This window comes from Diachasmimorpha longicaudata, chromosome 4 (assembly GCF_034640455.1).
Source record: "Diachasmimorpha longicaudata isolate KC_UGA_2023 chromosome 4, iyDiaLong2, whole genome shotgun sequence".
Lineage (NCBI taxonomy): Eukaryota > Metazoa > Arthropoda > Insecta > Hymenoptera > Braconidae > Diachasmimorpha > Diachasmimorpha longicaudata.
In genome coordinates this window covers 8,141,857-8,155,524 of record NC_087228.1, presented here as the reverse complement: position 1 = coordinate 8,155,524, position 13,668 = coordinate 8,141,857, and positions in this window count along the sequence as shown.

The following is a 13,668-nucleotide window of genomic DNA, read 5'->3' as shown; positions in this document are numbered from 1 at the left end:
GTTGTAAAGTTCACGTAATCGTAGAGACTAGGTAGAAGAACTAAGTCTAATTAATGAAGTTCAATGTAGAGACGAGAGGATAAATAAACAAATGAATGATTAAAAGAAAAACACAAGCGTTTAACCACCGATTTCATGAGAATAAATTTGTATCTTTTACCATCGATGAGAATAAAATTTTTTTTCCACTGTCAATGGCAAATTTTAGTCTGATGTTTAATGGAGTTGCAGACAATTTTATTGAGTGATTTCATTATGTTTTTTCATGTGTCTAGGTGAGATATATTTATGAAGGTAACTCTAGGCCATTGATACAATCGGAATTATACCAATCTACAATATCGAGGCTAGAAGTGTATTCATGTAATTCAGCATTACTACGTATGAATAAATAGTTGTTATTGTAAGATGCGCATAAGGGGGTTTTCATTTACCTGAGACAATTTCAGAATATGAATGGAAAGGGGCCATCGACATCTATTTATTTGAATTTTTTAATTAATATCCCGCCAGTTTCCTGTCCTTGTCCATGTGAAATATCGAAATAGATCTCTGATAGTGATCGTGTCACGACTTTAAAAGAAGCAATTGAGAAATTATTTATGCGTCTGGCGAAGACAATAATTTTGATAAATCTTGAAACTAAAAACGTTCCGCAAACACTGAAGAATGTACCTCCATTACTGCCAATAGCCACGACCAAGGGTTTCTCCCCCTCGGTTATCCCGATGTATAAAGTCTTATCAATTTACGAAGCGGCATACTCGTAACTACACCCAGCACGCAATGTCCCACCATTGGTCAGTCCTCCCCGAAGGCTCCACCTTCTCACCAGCATAAATTTTCATAAATAACGATAATTCACGCTACTGTATGGCACAAAGTCTCCACACACGTTTACTAATTGAATTTAACTCGAGTTCATGTACTGTCAAGTTTACCGATGTCTTAATTGTACCCAACAGCCCAAGAAAAACAATTTTCCTCATAAATGCTCCACGCTAACGAGCATAGAGCAAAACTCTCCACCCCATAAACCTATAAATACAATTCTACAATGTCGAATATTCAGACACACCCATTCACCCCAGCCCCCCACTCCTCCCACGACGGTGAAAAAAAAAATGCAAAGCGCGTATTCCTGTCAGCATGTGTCTGTGCGTTAAAAAAAATCCCCAAAAAGACAGCCGAGAGAAGGGAAAAAAAATGAACGTTTCAATGCAAATGAAGGGCTTGACTCTGTGGCCTCACTTTCACCACAACTTCCCCCGGCGTTCACTCCGAAGGGAGAGTTAAAAAACGCTCCACCAGCCTCACTATTGCCCTTAAAACTCTCGCCCTCAAATCATAAAGATAACCGAATTGCTTGAACTTCTACTTTTATTCTCAGGACATATTGCCCGACAATCATTCCAGCATTTACATAATTATCGAATAAAAAAAAAGTGGGGATGCTCACCCCACAACAGCTCTATTCCAATGTCGAGTACTAATTTCGTGCTCTCAATTTTTTTTTATCAAGGGCTGAATGAGATGGTTTTTGCCTTCACATCAAATTTTTCTCTCGTTCTTTTTCTCAACTTATTTAGTCTTATTTTTTTTTCTTCTCCACGTTTCTTTATTCGTGCTTATGACCCTCCTCGGACTGTGCTCCTCCCTCGACTGTAAAACATCGTGGCAGTGATTAGCCCAACGTCGTCTAATTTGAACGGTGCGAGGCATGCGATAGAACGATATTCATTTTAATTAGAATCGCAATGCCGGCAGTTTATGAGCCATGATCATTTATTTTTTATTGTTCGGGGATTTTAATTTAAATAATATAAGCTCCCGATGGGTAATTCTCATTCTTGGGTGATGAATTAATTATTAATTGAATAGTTTTTTCACTTTAACACAGGTGTCTGGGGGATTATTCGCGTTGAGAAAATTTTTAGCGGACAATTGTTTAATGATAGTGTACACACGTGACAGCTCTGTATCCCTCTCTCTCTCTCTCGGTTTTACCAGTGAATTGTACCAGTCGTTGCACTCACTTGGCAACGTAATTAGGTGAGTCATTAGCGCCTCGAGTGCCTCCTTGAGAATTCAGAATTGTTATTATTTTTCATCGTTCCTTTGGAGATTTACGTGCAGGTACCCTTTTGCATATCGCATTATGCCATTTTACAGGTCTATGTAATTTTGCGTGAGTGATGTCGGGGAATTGCGTCAATTCTTCGGGGGAATATTGAGGATAATTGGGGAGGGAATGTTTTCATCGGTATTTTATTGATGGAAATGTGGGAGATAATGTGAGAATTGATGGGAGACTCAAAAGGTCTTCCTTTCAATTTTACGGAGTCTTTTCTTTTTGCTAAAATTAGTACATTTTTAAATCCCGGAATTTTTGGCGGAATTTTGGGAAAAAGGGCAGAAATGTTCAACGATAAAAATTACTTGAATTTTCCGGATTTTCTATTGCCCCCATCTTTCAAATTAAACTATGAATTTTAATGAAAAGTAGATGAAATAGTCGACTTCTGCATTGTTCTTGTGCAAAAGTTTTCAATAAAAAATACCGAGCCAACTGCACTTCACCTCAAGTTCGCCGCGCTGTTTACGCTCAACCTTTTATCCATCTACTTGGATAGAATGCAATTACACGACGTCAACTGAAAATTTAATTGATGCAAATGAGTTTTCAATACTTGAGGGCAAAATCCCACGGGAACCAACCCCACGTAGCATTGGTGAGAAGGAGAGCCCTGGTGACGTTACCCACTGCGACGTCTCGACTGCATTTTCCATTACTCAAATTCTTTCACTGCAACCAACCACTCTCCCACCACTGTCATGCATCAGCTTCTTTTTCTCCATTAATTAATAAATTAATCCAGAAGGAGCTGATGATCGAGTCAAGGAGAATCGAGAATTTTCTTCCCCCAGGGGTAGTTCCTGAATTTTATGATTTCATTATGGTGACATTTTTATCAAATATTCCCGAGCAAATTACACTCTCCAGATAAGTTATGCTAATATTCAGAAGACCAGGAAACTTCCTTATAAATTCATAACCAACCCCGCAATTCGCCAGACTCAACGAAAAAAAGAAAAACGTCAACAAAGCCGTTTTCAACGTTCGATATCTCCGAACTCAACGATCCGATTCCAGCGAATCACATCTCATTTTCAAGATAAATAAACTACGTCTGATACGAAAAAAAATCGAGGCATTTCACTCAGCCAGTTCCGAGATATTCCCGATTGAAAACCACCACCTTCCCTCCCCCCCTCACTCACAATTTCCATAATTTAAAATAATGAATAAATGAATCGAAAGAAAATTGGATAAAGGGACACACAGTGTCTCCCAACAAGCCCAAAACGAATGCTGATGGAATGCATCGTTCGCATTTATAGGATATACAGCAGCAGTTAAGATGGTCTTCGATTCTCCCCTTTACCCATGTGAAACCGGTAATCAAAGTGTCGAGATGAACGAGATGAATCGCTGTATGCAAAGCGCGTCTTCGTCACAAGGTACGTACGAAAAACCATTTGAAGTATATTCCCGATCATATACCCATATGAAGAAATTGTGTATGTGAATTCCATGCCCATCGTATGGGACGCACAGGGATATATAAAATGTTGAAGATCGTCGTCCTTTTGATGGAAATCGTCTCAGCCTCAGGGCGCCAAAACAGAATCTCTTTTTCACCTTCTCTTCTCGGTCTCTTCGTCATTTTCATATCTCCTGTCCCCCCCCCCCCTACCCTCCTGTTCCTCCCCTCCCATCCATCCACACCCCTCACCATACCTGTGCATTTCACTGGGATCCACCAGGCGCATGAGGGAACGCTTCGCTCATGGGCACGTCGTGCGAATTTAAATCCATCCCTTCGGAATTAGCCAACATGATGATCCCCTTCTTGGTGAATTCCTTATCCTATATTTTTTTTTTCTTCCTCGGTGTTTTCGTTTTTACTCACTTTTGCGTTTTTATTCAAAAAACCACAGGAAATTATACTCACGCGTCGCGTGCCAACACTGATTGACGTTGAATCTCGGGTGATACTGGGATTTCAGTGGTTTTGGGGCAAACGATCGAAGAGATATAAATAAGATTGTTCGATGGACGGAAATTTTAAAATATGGGAGCTCGTGAGGTTGGCGGATTATCGGCGGGTGTTTCGGGTCCACTCTGTTTTATTTTTTGATATTAGAAATGTAGAATATTTTTATTCTGATGGGATAAAAATTTATCGATTGAGGAGCAGTAATGGGCGCAACATAATTAGATGAATTACAAACGCACTACGATTTTTTTTTATCTCGAGGATATAATTAGCGTCTCTCGAATGATATCACATGAAAATTTAAATCTCGTATTTTTTTTTATCAAGATTCAAAGAACTATATTCATAATTTGAGAATCATTATATCAAAAATTATGTTCCTGACCCCAGATACAGGTGCCCCTGGGGCCAGGTCCCACTAATTGCCCGTTAAACGGCCAAAAATTGAGTATCTGTTCACCTGAGAAACGTTTGTTGGCGTCTAGACCGTCAGTAGACACAGGGGTCCCAAAATTTTTGTCAGAGAATTTGATTTACAACTGGTTGAAGGGTTTTTCGGTGATTTTGATTGTTCGCCACCTAATGGAGGGTCGCTTCATGAATTTGTATTAGACGATCCTCGGACTCTCGGAAACGATCGAGCCCCGGTAGAACTCCAAACTAAGGACAATTAAGGAACAAGCGGATGAACAAAAAAAAAAAAAAAACAAAAAGTACCCGGAAAAAATTGAACAATTTTATTCTGAATAAAAAACGAATTTCACGGAACGGCTGGTAGCGTTTAATTCGATATTATTTTCATTCCATCGCCTCGGGGGTTGCTTTCATCCCCCTTGTCTCCCTCTCCCACCCCCCTGTCTCAGAAATATCAAGGAGGAATTGAGGGAGAGGCATCACGAGGTAACAAACACACACAGAATATCCCAACACGATGATAAAGCTGAAGGAGGATTAATTTTCGTGAAATGCTGGTGGGGCCCACGCATCGGAAACACATAAGACGCTCCCTCCGGTCTGCCCTATCGCTAATCTGTTTAAATAATGAAACATCCCTCGGGTTTTAGAACACGAGGGGTAACGGGGCACCAAGTGGGTAAACGAAAATCGATATTACAGTCACTGAGAATCATTGTTGCGTAACAATAAACGATATCTGATTCGGGGATCAATCTGTATAGCCGAAGAGAGATTTTGGGTGAGAATTACCCTTTTTTTCCAATAAAAGGGTGTTTTTAGAATTTTTATATTTATGAAAATCAACTATTACTTTTGGCGTGAAAAATACTGGGCTTGGGAGAATAAATAATGCCTCATTTATAGTAAATTTTACTGTTTCTGAGCAGTAAAAATTAATAACAGAAACTGTAGGATCCACAAAGACATTTTTTAAATAAAAATCATATTGTCAAGAATGGAAAAAAGGAGCTCCTTGATTGTAAAAAAAATTTGATGCTATTAAAGTAACATTTGGAGGAATTTCTGACCACATTTTTGGGAATATCGATAAACTAATCACAAAAAAACGTTAAAAAATCCCTTCTCCTTTCTAGTTGAAAATATAATCTCTGAAATCTCTTGACCCAAAGAAATCGCTCAATTTCATGGAGTTCCCCGAGTCTGTTATTTTCCGTAAATGTAGACATTTACGAAGACATAAGTTTTGGTTTCGTCACGGCCTACGCGATACGACCATTACGTCATTAGCCATCGTCCCCCTGCCTCTACACTGATAATAATAACAACGGCGACTGGGAAAATGAATGATAAAAATCCAAACTAAAATCTCTCGAAGTGCACTAGACATGATAATACGACATAATTGAATGGTCCGTATCGGAGATACGTGTGGTCCTCCTGCCCGTTATCACCCCGTAATATCAACATCCATTCTCCCATCAATTGTAGATGCAGAATGCACATGCACATGTCGCCGACTGCCATTGACTCGGTGCATTATGAATTCACTGATGTGCCGCGAGTGAATAAATGGAATTGAGAGCGAGGAGGCGGAGTTCCACATCCCTGTGTACACGGATTATCTCTTAAGAGAGGGGCGGTAACGGGAAAATTGTAATGAGATAGTGTCTAAAGTGTCACGAAGTGTATAAACTTGGCTGGTGAGATACCACCGGCATTGCACAATTACTTTATTACCCCGGAAGACAAAATATTGTTTGGATGCACGAAAATAAATTTTGGATTAAAATGATATCTCTAGAGGGTGAAACGGGGGATAAAATGAGCATCACCCACGTGTTAAGTGAAGTTTTGTTGGCAAAATTAGACTTGTGAGGCTAATGTTTCTGATAAAACTACCCCTCGTCCCCCATTTCACCCCCTGGAGGTCTAATTTTTACCCAAAATTCCACGTGAATGAAGAAAAAAATGAATCTCCGGATGAAATAAAAAAAAAATTCCAACAGTACATCAAAAATATAATTTGATCGAACTTTTATCTGTATTTATCGCTCCATTGGGCATTGAATTTACATTAACATGCGACATTCATTCTATATCTGGAGGGCCTGAAGACAATAAAAGAACAATAATAATAAATTCGTTGGAAATATTGCGGGTGGAGTAATCGAATTGGAGAATAATCTAATGCGCATTTTTTTTAAGTTCAGATGGCGGGAGAATGAGGGAGTGACTTCTCTCTCTTCTTCAGGGTGCACCCGAGCAGAAAGTCAATTTAAGAAAATATCATTTCTTGTCAGTCGTACGTGCCCTTTCATATTCTGATTCCAATATGAACAGCAAGAAAATGCCATTTTATTGTCAATAAAAATTGTTTCTATTGACTTACTTACATAACTACTGGCATATAAATAAATAAAAATAAATTGTTATTAAACTCTTCTATAAACCGATACAATAACTTTCATCAGCAATTTTCTCTTCCTGCGGTCATTGTTTATAAATCATTACATCGAAAAATTCCCTCAATTCCCGTAATTATCTGATTATTGCACATTATTAATTCGGCAAAAATAAATTTAAAGTACTTGAGGGGACAACTGAGTAAGTGAAAACAGTGTAAAAATATCAAGTTCTCACGGAAGACATATTTTTCCATGGTTGCCTACCAGCGATTAAACACAGACCACATCCCGTCGATCGCTTATAGCCCAAAGGTGTAACACCACTTGGGATGGATCGTGCTACTACCAATGTTCCTTGGCATTCTTGCATGTAACTCGTCGAGTTGGTACAAGATATTCACGATTAAAGGGGAGGGGGAGGGGAGGAGGTGGGAGAGTGTGGGGATAAAAAGAGAGGAGTGAGAATTGATCAAGTGCGAGAGGCGCCGTGGGTTTTTCATGGCCAGTACACGGTATAAATGATCCATCCCGTGGGCTGTCAAGGCCCTCATATGAGAGAGGCGCCATGACCTCACACAATCGGTGTCTTTCATGCTGGAGAGGGAGAAAAACGTGGATTGAGAACATTCGTTGAGAAAAAGGTCTTTTGGTTTTTAGGGAGAAATCAATGCACTCCACGATAAACCGGAAAATTGAGGGTTTTTTTTGTCAGAATGTCGTTGGCGATGTTCAGGGATTAAATTCGTAAAGTTGAATATAAATTGATTTTTTTAGGTAGATAATTGTTAATTTTATCATCAAAACAGTTTTGAATGAACAAATTCGCCATTTTTGGGCAGAATCGGAAAGTCAGTGGCTTACAATAACCGGAAGGAAATTATAATTCAATTAAAGAGGAGGTCCTGAAAGGTCAGAGCAGCTAAGCCCTTCTTCCCTTAAGCATAATTGCGAATTAAATTGTCTTATGAATTATTTGTGCAAAACTGTTCGTCACATTCCATGATATCACTCCCTTTTTCGTTATATTAATGACAACCTTCAATTTCTGCAGAATTTTTCTACAAAAAAAAACAATTCGATTCAATAAACAGGCCAATGACCCCAAAAAAATGATAATTACACGAAGTAAGTGTCCCTGGAGGGTTCGCCCAGGCGGTTGGGCGGACCTAGAGCCCGATCTATGACATGAAAAAGGTAAAAAAAACCACCTGTAATGGAATAAACACAGGGACGACCTGGTGATTGTAAGGATTAACTAATAACACGGCCCGGGAAGTGAGGGGTCGTGCGAACCCAGGCATCTTCAACCCAGTAACCTGTCATTCCTCGATCCCACCTCCTCATCTGCCCCGATCAAGTCGAGCAGAAGGAGCTCAGGGGCCTCAGACGCATCGACAACAATCGTGCGATACGAAAAAAAAAAATACCAACCAAGAATGAGAAGTTCAAGTGAGAAGAGGGTTAGAGAATCAGCCGTACGTCTATCAATTACACCAGCAAGTGGATATCCCCGACGTTGAGACAATAGAATTGGCCTCGTTTCATGGCAAAACACTTCTCATATCGCATGCATAACCAGTTGTGGAGGAAAAATTTCACAGATTCAAATGAATTTGCATGTGCAATTAATTCAATTACACAAATTGCTGGGTTGATGATGCACGTGAACTTGAGAAATGAGGTGAATGCATTGTTGCAGAGAACAACCTTGAACTTTCAACTGCATTCAAGTTTTTCTTCAGGTTTTAAACAAGTTATAATTCAATTTGAGTTCATTTATTTGATTTGGTTTTCTTCCCTCAGGGATTTTTCTTCCAGACGTGTTATTTTATTTCTTTCACATTTTTAAATAAACTAAAAATGATAAATGAATATAATATCTCAATGTATTTACAAATTTAAGCAAAATTAAATTTGTAATTACATGTAAAATTGAATAATCAAATTGAATTAAATTTTTAAAATTTCTAGAATTCCGTGAACAAAATTCTAGAGTTTTTCATTATTATTTCATCATTTATAGTTCTAGTTGATGAACTAATCGAGATTTTCAATGCGTGCTGATATAGTTCTCGATCTTGCAGCGCATTTTGCGTTCATCTCCATTGGCAATCGATTGTCAATCGTCAAAAAAAAAAAAGTTTATATTTCATCGTAACTGTTACTGCACCGGCCTGAGTGAATTCCCTTTGTGACTGCGGGATGACAATTTCATGGCATTTAGCCGCGACAGGACACGGTCCACCCGAACAAGCAGAACAATGCGAGATAGACGGAAGAGGTGCTCGACGCTGCGGGGTGAGGAGGTGAAAGCAACGAAGCACAGAGGCGCTTTCTGCCTCCGCACACCCTTCAAACTCTCACCACCCACCCCTCTCTCTCATTCTGATTTCTCCATACACCCCGATGCGTGTCTCTTTTTATTTTCGATAACACCCGGTCTCCCCCTCCCCTCACCACTCCCACTCCTTTTTTTCCCTTCCATTCGGGAAACAAAAGCGTTATTGCGGAAATTAAATGACATGCGGAAGGGATAAAAAACGGATTCGGGAAATTGTCGGATTAAAACAGCAGAATTAAAAAGCATGAACATTGTTTTCTTTTGAGTCTTCATTTCCTCCCCTTTGGTTCACAGTGAATGGAAAACAGGAAAATTATTTTTTTTTATTAAGACATTTACAGGAATAATTTTGGGAGAAGTGGCGAAGGGACATGGGTTGAGTAGATTTGTTGTACAATAAATTTGTAAATTATCAAAGTCAAGAAAAAAATCAGTAATAATTTAATGTAAAGATGAGATAATGTCGCAGAAGCACTGTATTTGCAATTGTAATGTTTCAGTGGAACAAATGGAAATAATGAAGGTTAAAAATCGAAGGGACTGAATTTGTCTGTCTCCGAGCATATCTGCCATTACTCAATCGATTAAGACCTCAATTCTCCGAGAATAGAAAATCCCATGGGTCTGTTTAGCCTTCAGTGCGAACGCAATACGTCTCTCTCTCGATCCCCAAGCGCCGACTTTCCCCCGATCGGCAGAAATTCAAGCGTGCATGTTATCTCTCCAAAGCCTCCCTCGTTCTTTTTCCGCCACTTTTTTTCCGTCAAAACGGTAGTTACCCAGTAGCTCCCCCCTCGAATATTGGAATATAATGCACTTTGCTTTCTGCAGGGATGTAAATACATCCCTGAGGACAGTTTACAATGAGAGAATGATTTTTTCTGGCTGAAGGGAGAATAACAACTGAAATCTCAATATTTTTATCGATGAGATATCATCATTTTTCCACATTGAAAAGAAAATCGATATTATATCCAACTAGGCCCTTAATCTGGTCCTCAATGTAACCTCTGCAAGACCTTCAAACTCCAGAATTCCAATGGAATTCAGTATTTCAATGGAATAATTAATGGAATCTCTAAATTTTCCCCCATTTTATCGAACATCTCATATTTGTTTCTATCAACATGTGCTCTAACCTCCATATGACCTCCTTCCGACTGTCTTACGACCCCCACCTACCCCGTTTACCACCTCACAACTACCCTGACAAAATCTCCACGCGGTATTCTGATCAGACATCAACAAAAATCTTCATATTTTCACACATTAACAACTCAGCAATGGAAATTTCCTCCCATTTCCACAAAGAAAATTTATGTCTAATTAAACGAGAGTTCAAGAACTGGAGTTATCACCTCTCCCCATCTACACGCACTTGAGACATCTCCATACGAGAATTCCCTCTTCATATCCCATTTCTCCTTATCAGGAAACTTCGCTATAAATATGAACACCAATTACCATTTCACCATGCATGTCACCTTTATCTCCTGAAAAATCCATCATTTCCACTTCCAAACCCGTCGAAAACCGAGCAAAAGTGCATTCACATGCAAAAATAGTCGATTCACCAAACCAAACTAAAAAAAAAATATGCACCATCGAAATACCGCTGGGCAGCTGTCGAAAGATTAAGATAACCCTGAAGTTGAAGAGTATAGGAGCCCCTGCATGTGGATTTAAGGTGATTAAAGGCACCTGATATCGACGAATTATTATACCATATATTTCATATAACATGTAGATGTGCAATTTTTACGTTGAATCAAGTGAAGCCACACGTGCGTACGACCCATCGACAGAATGAATTCGGTAAATTTATATTCATCAAAATTACGGTTAGAATTTTTTTTTTTTTTTGAGGGAGGAAAAGGGTGAATCGATACCCGGAGGGGTGCATTTCAGGAATGGGTGGATTTAAAATACGTGAGGGCATTAAACTTGGTACAATTATATAGTCATATAACCTCAGGAACATAACTATCTTTACTAATAGTTCAATGGGTTCGATAAAATATGTTCAATATGTTCAATATATTTTATAACATATTTCATTCGATGTGGATATATTTCAACTCCTGGAAGAGGTCAATAATGAATTCGCTGGTCCAATGCCTCATCATTCAGTGGATAAACACTGGGCCCTAGGAACTTGAGGAAACGTTTACGTTGGAATAGACCTTTTTTCGATTTAACTCATTCCCCAGAGGTTGCTGTATCGTTACAGTTTATTATAATATAATTATGTATCCCTTTCGAAGGGTAAATCGATGGTGGGTATGGATAATAGAAGTGGAGAAAAGGGGTAAAAAATATTCTAATAATGATAAAATGTGGAAAATGGGTGTATCCTGGCGGGGATTCTCTTGAGCAAATACAACGAGTCACGACGTCCGGGTTCATCTTGATACAGTGGGTGAGACTTTTCTCTACGGCTGGTGACCCCCCGGGGGGAGCTATGATTATGGAGACGGATACTCGACGATGTCTCTTTCGTGACTTTAAATTTATTTATTTTTCCTTTATTTTTAATTGTAAATTTTCATCTACGATGTCTCATGAATTGCAGACTGGAATTCAATAAATTTCATTCACCAGATCGACTGATCTCGTTCCAAATTCATTAATCGATAGCCAGTGCAGATAAGTCTTATCAAAAAATTTCAAAACTTTGAATAATACAAATTAATATTTCTGTAATATTTTCCTCAACAACATTTCACTGCGAAAAAAAAAAACTTAATTTTCATTGCATAGTTTTCTGCGCCGTAAAATTCAGTGTGAAGTTGTTAAGTATTAATTCCTCCCAATAATCAAAGAAATAATAGCGGATTAAATCGAAAAATTAGGAGGTGTTTCGCAAATTTTCCTTTAATTCTATCGCAATATTTTTTTTTTTTCGCCCATCGTAGTACGAGAGGAGAGAAGGTGTGCGAGCCATGCGATATCTCGAACGTGTTAGCCGCGCGTACTTTCAGCGTTCTCTCGATGTAGAAGAGAGGCACCTAATAAGCGGTTACATCCAGCACACAGGGCCAGGATATGCACTGGAGTAGGTGCTGGCGTTATCTCCTGATTATTTGCTCGTGGAAGCCGCGAGGAGTATTCCAAGACAACACAAGTGTAAATATCGGAGGAAATCCCAATGTCGGTGCGGATCATAATGCTCTGAACGGGTCCCGGAGGCGATGAGTCGGCACTTTGGGACATTATCAGTGTGCGAGAATTTTTATTTAATAAATGACGGCTACAATCGGATGACTGTGGATTGTTTTAAAAAGTGGAAAACAAGGCGAACGGCCTCATGAATTTATTGCACGCGGAGGAAAACACGAGAAAAATTCTAATGGTGATGTTGCATGTGGTATGGAATGCACGAAGCAGAGATACAGGAAAAATGCCTCTTCACGGTGAGAATTATTCGGTAAAAAATCCAAAACTTCAGATAAAAATTACCGAACGGTGTGGAAAAATTTACTGATAATTCCCTTTGATTCTTCACAAGAACATTTATATGTAGAATTCAAAAAAATAACCGTAATATTTACGAACGACAGTAAATATTTTATAGAAAACTTTATAGGCGTGTCCCGTAATTTTTACGTTAAATGATAAAATTTTTGGTGTTAACGTGTTATCTTTAGACCGAAGGGGTGGTTTAAAACCAAAGTACTGTTCGTCTGAATTCTAGTGAATCACTTAAATGATTAAGTAAAAGGGTTGTTTGGACAGGGCCGAGAAATCCGAAGGGGGTTAAATTCTTCCTGCTTCTCTTTTTACTTGTGACCCTCACCCACCGACAAACCCCTTTTCTCTCGCCCTCTCCACTTTCTTACAACTGCTCCTCATCGTTATCTCCCAACGTCTCTTAGGGGTAATCCGTTTTATCAACGAAATGTCGCTTCAATTCCTCTTGACTCATTAACCATCAACTGTTCATCGGTTTGGATAATAATGAATTCTCGTCCTGATGAAAAAAAAATTCAAACTCCAATTAGATTCACTTGGGAAAGTTGTTTATCGTAACAACTGATGAATTGCAAATCTAAATTGGACATCGTAAAATTGGGATTTTTCATCTGTATTGTGGAACCTGTCGATGGAAATCAGCTCGTTGATGGAGTTTTCCCCTGATCTCTAATAAATAATAAGACGCAATAATTTCTTTCATATGGAACTTGACGAGACCTAAGACTGCGAGGCGACGGCTACGACGTCGACTCCGATTAATTTTCCGGTCATTATTTTTTACGACTTCTTATCGCTATCCCCCTCCTCCCCCCCTGCCCACTCCCCACCACCTCGTGGTTCATCGAAGTCGCAAGATGCCCTCGTGAATTTGACTTAAGCCCCCTGACGCGATATCTTCTCTCACTCTCAACTTCCCAATTTCCAACCTCTTCACTTCTCACGAATTCCCAACCCCTCACCCCTTCCCCTT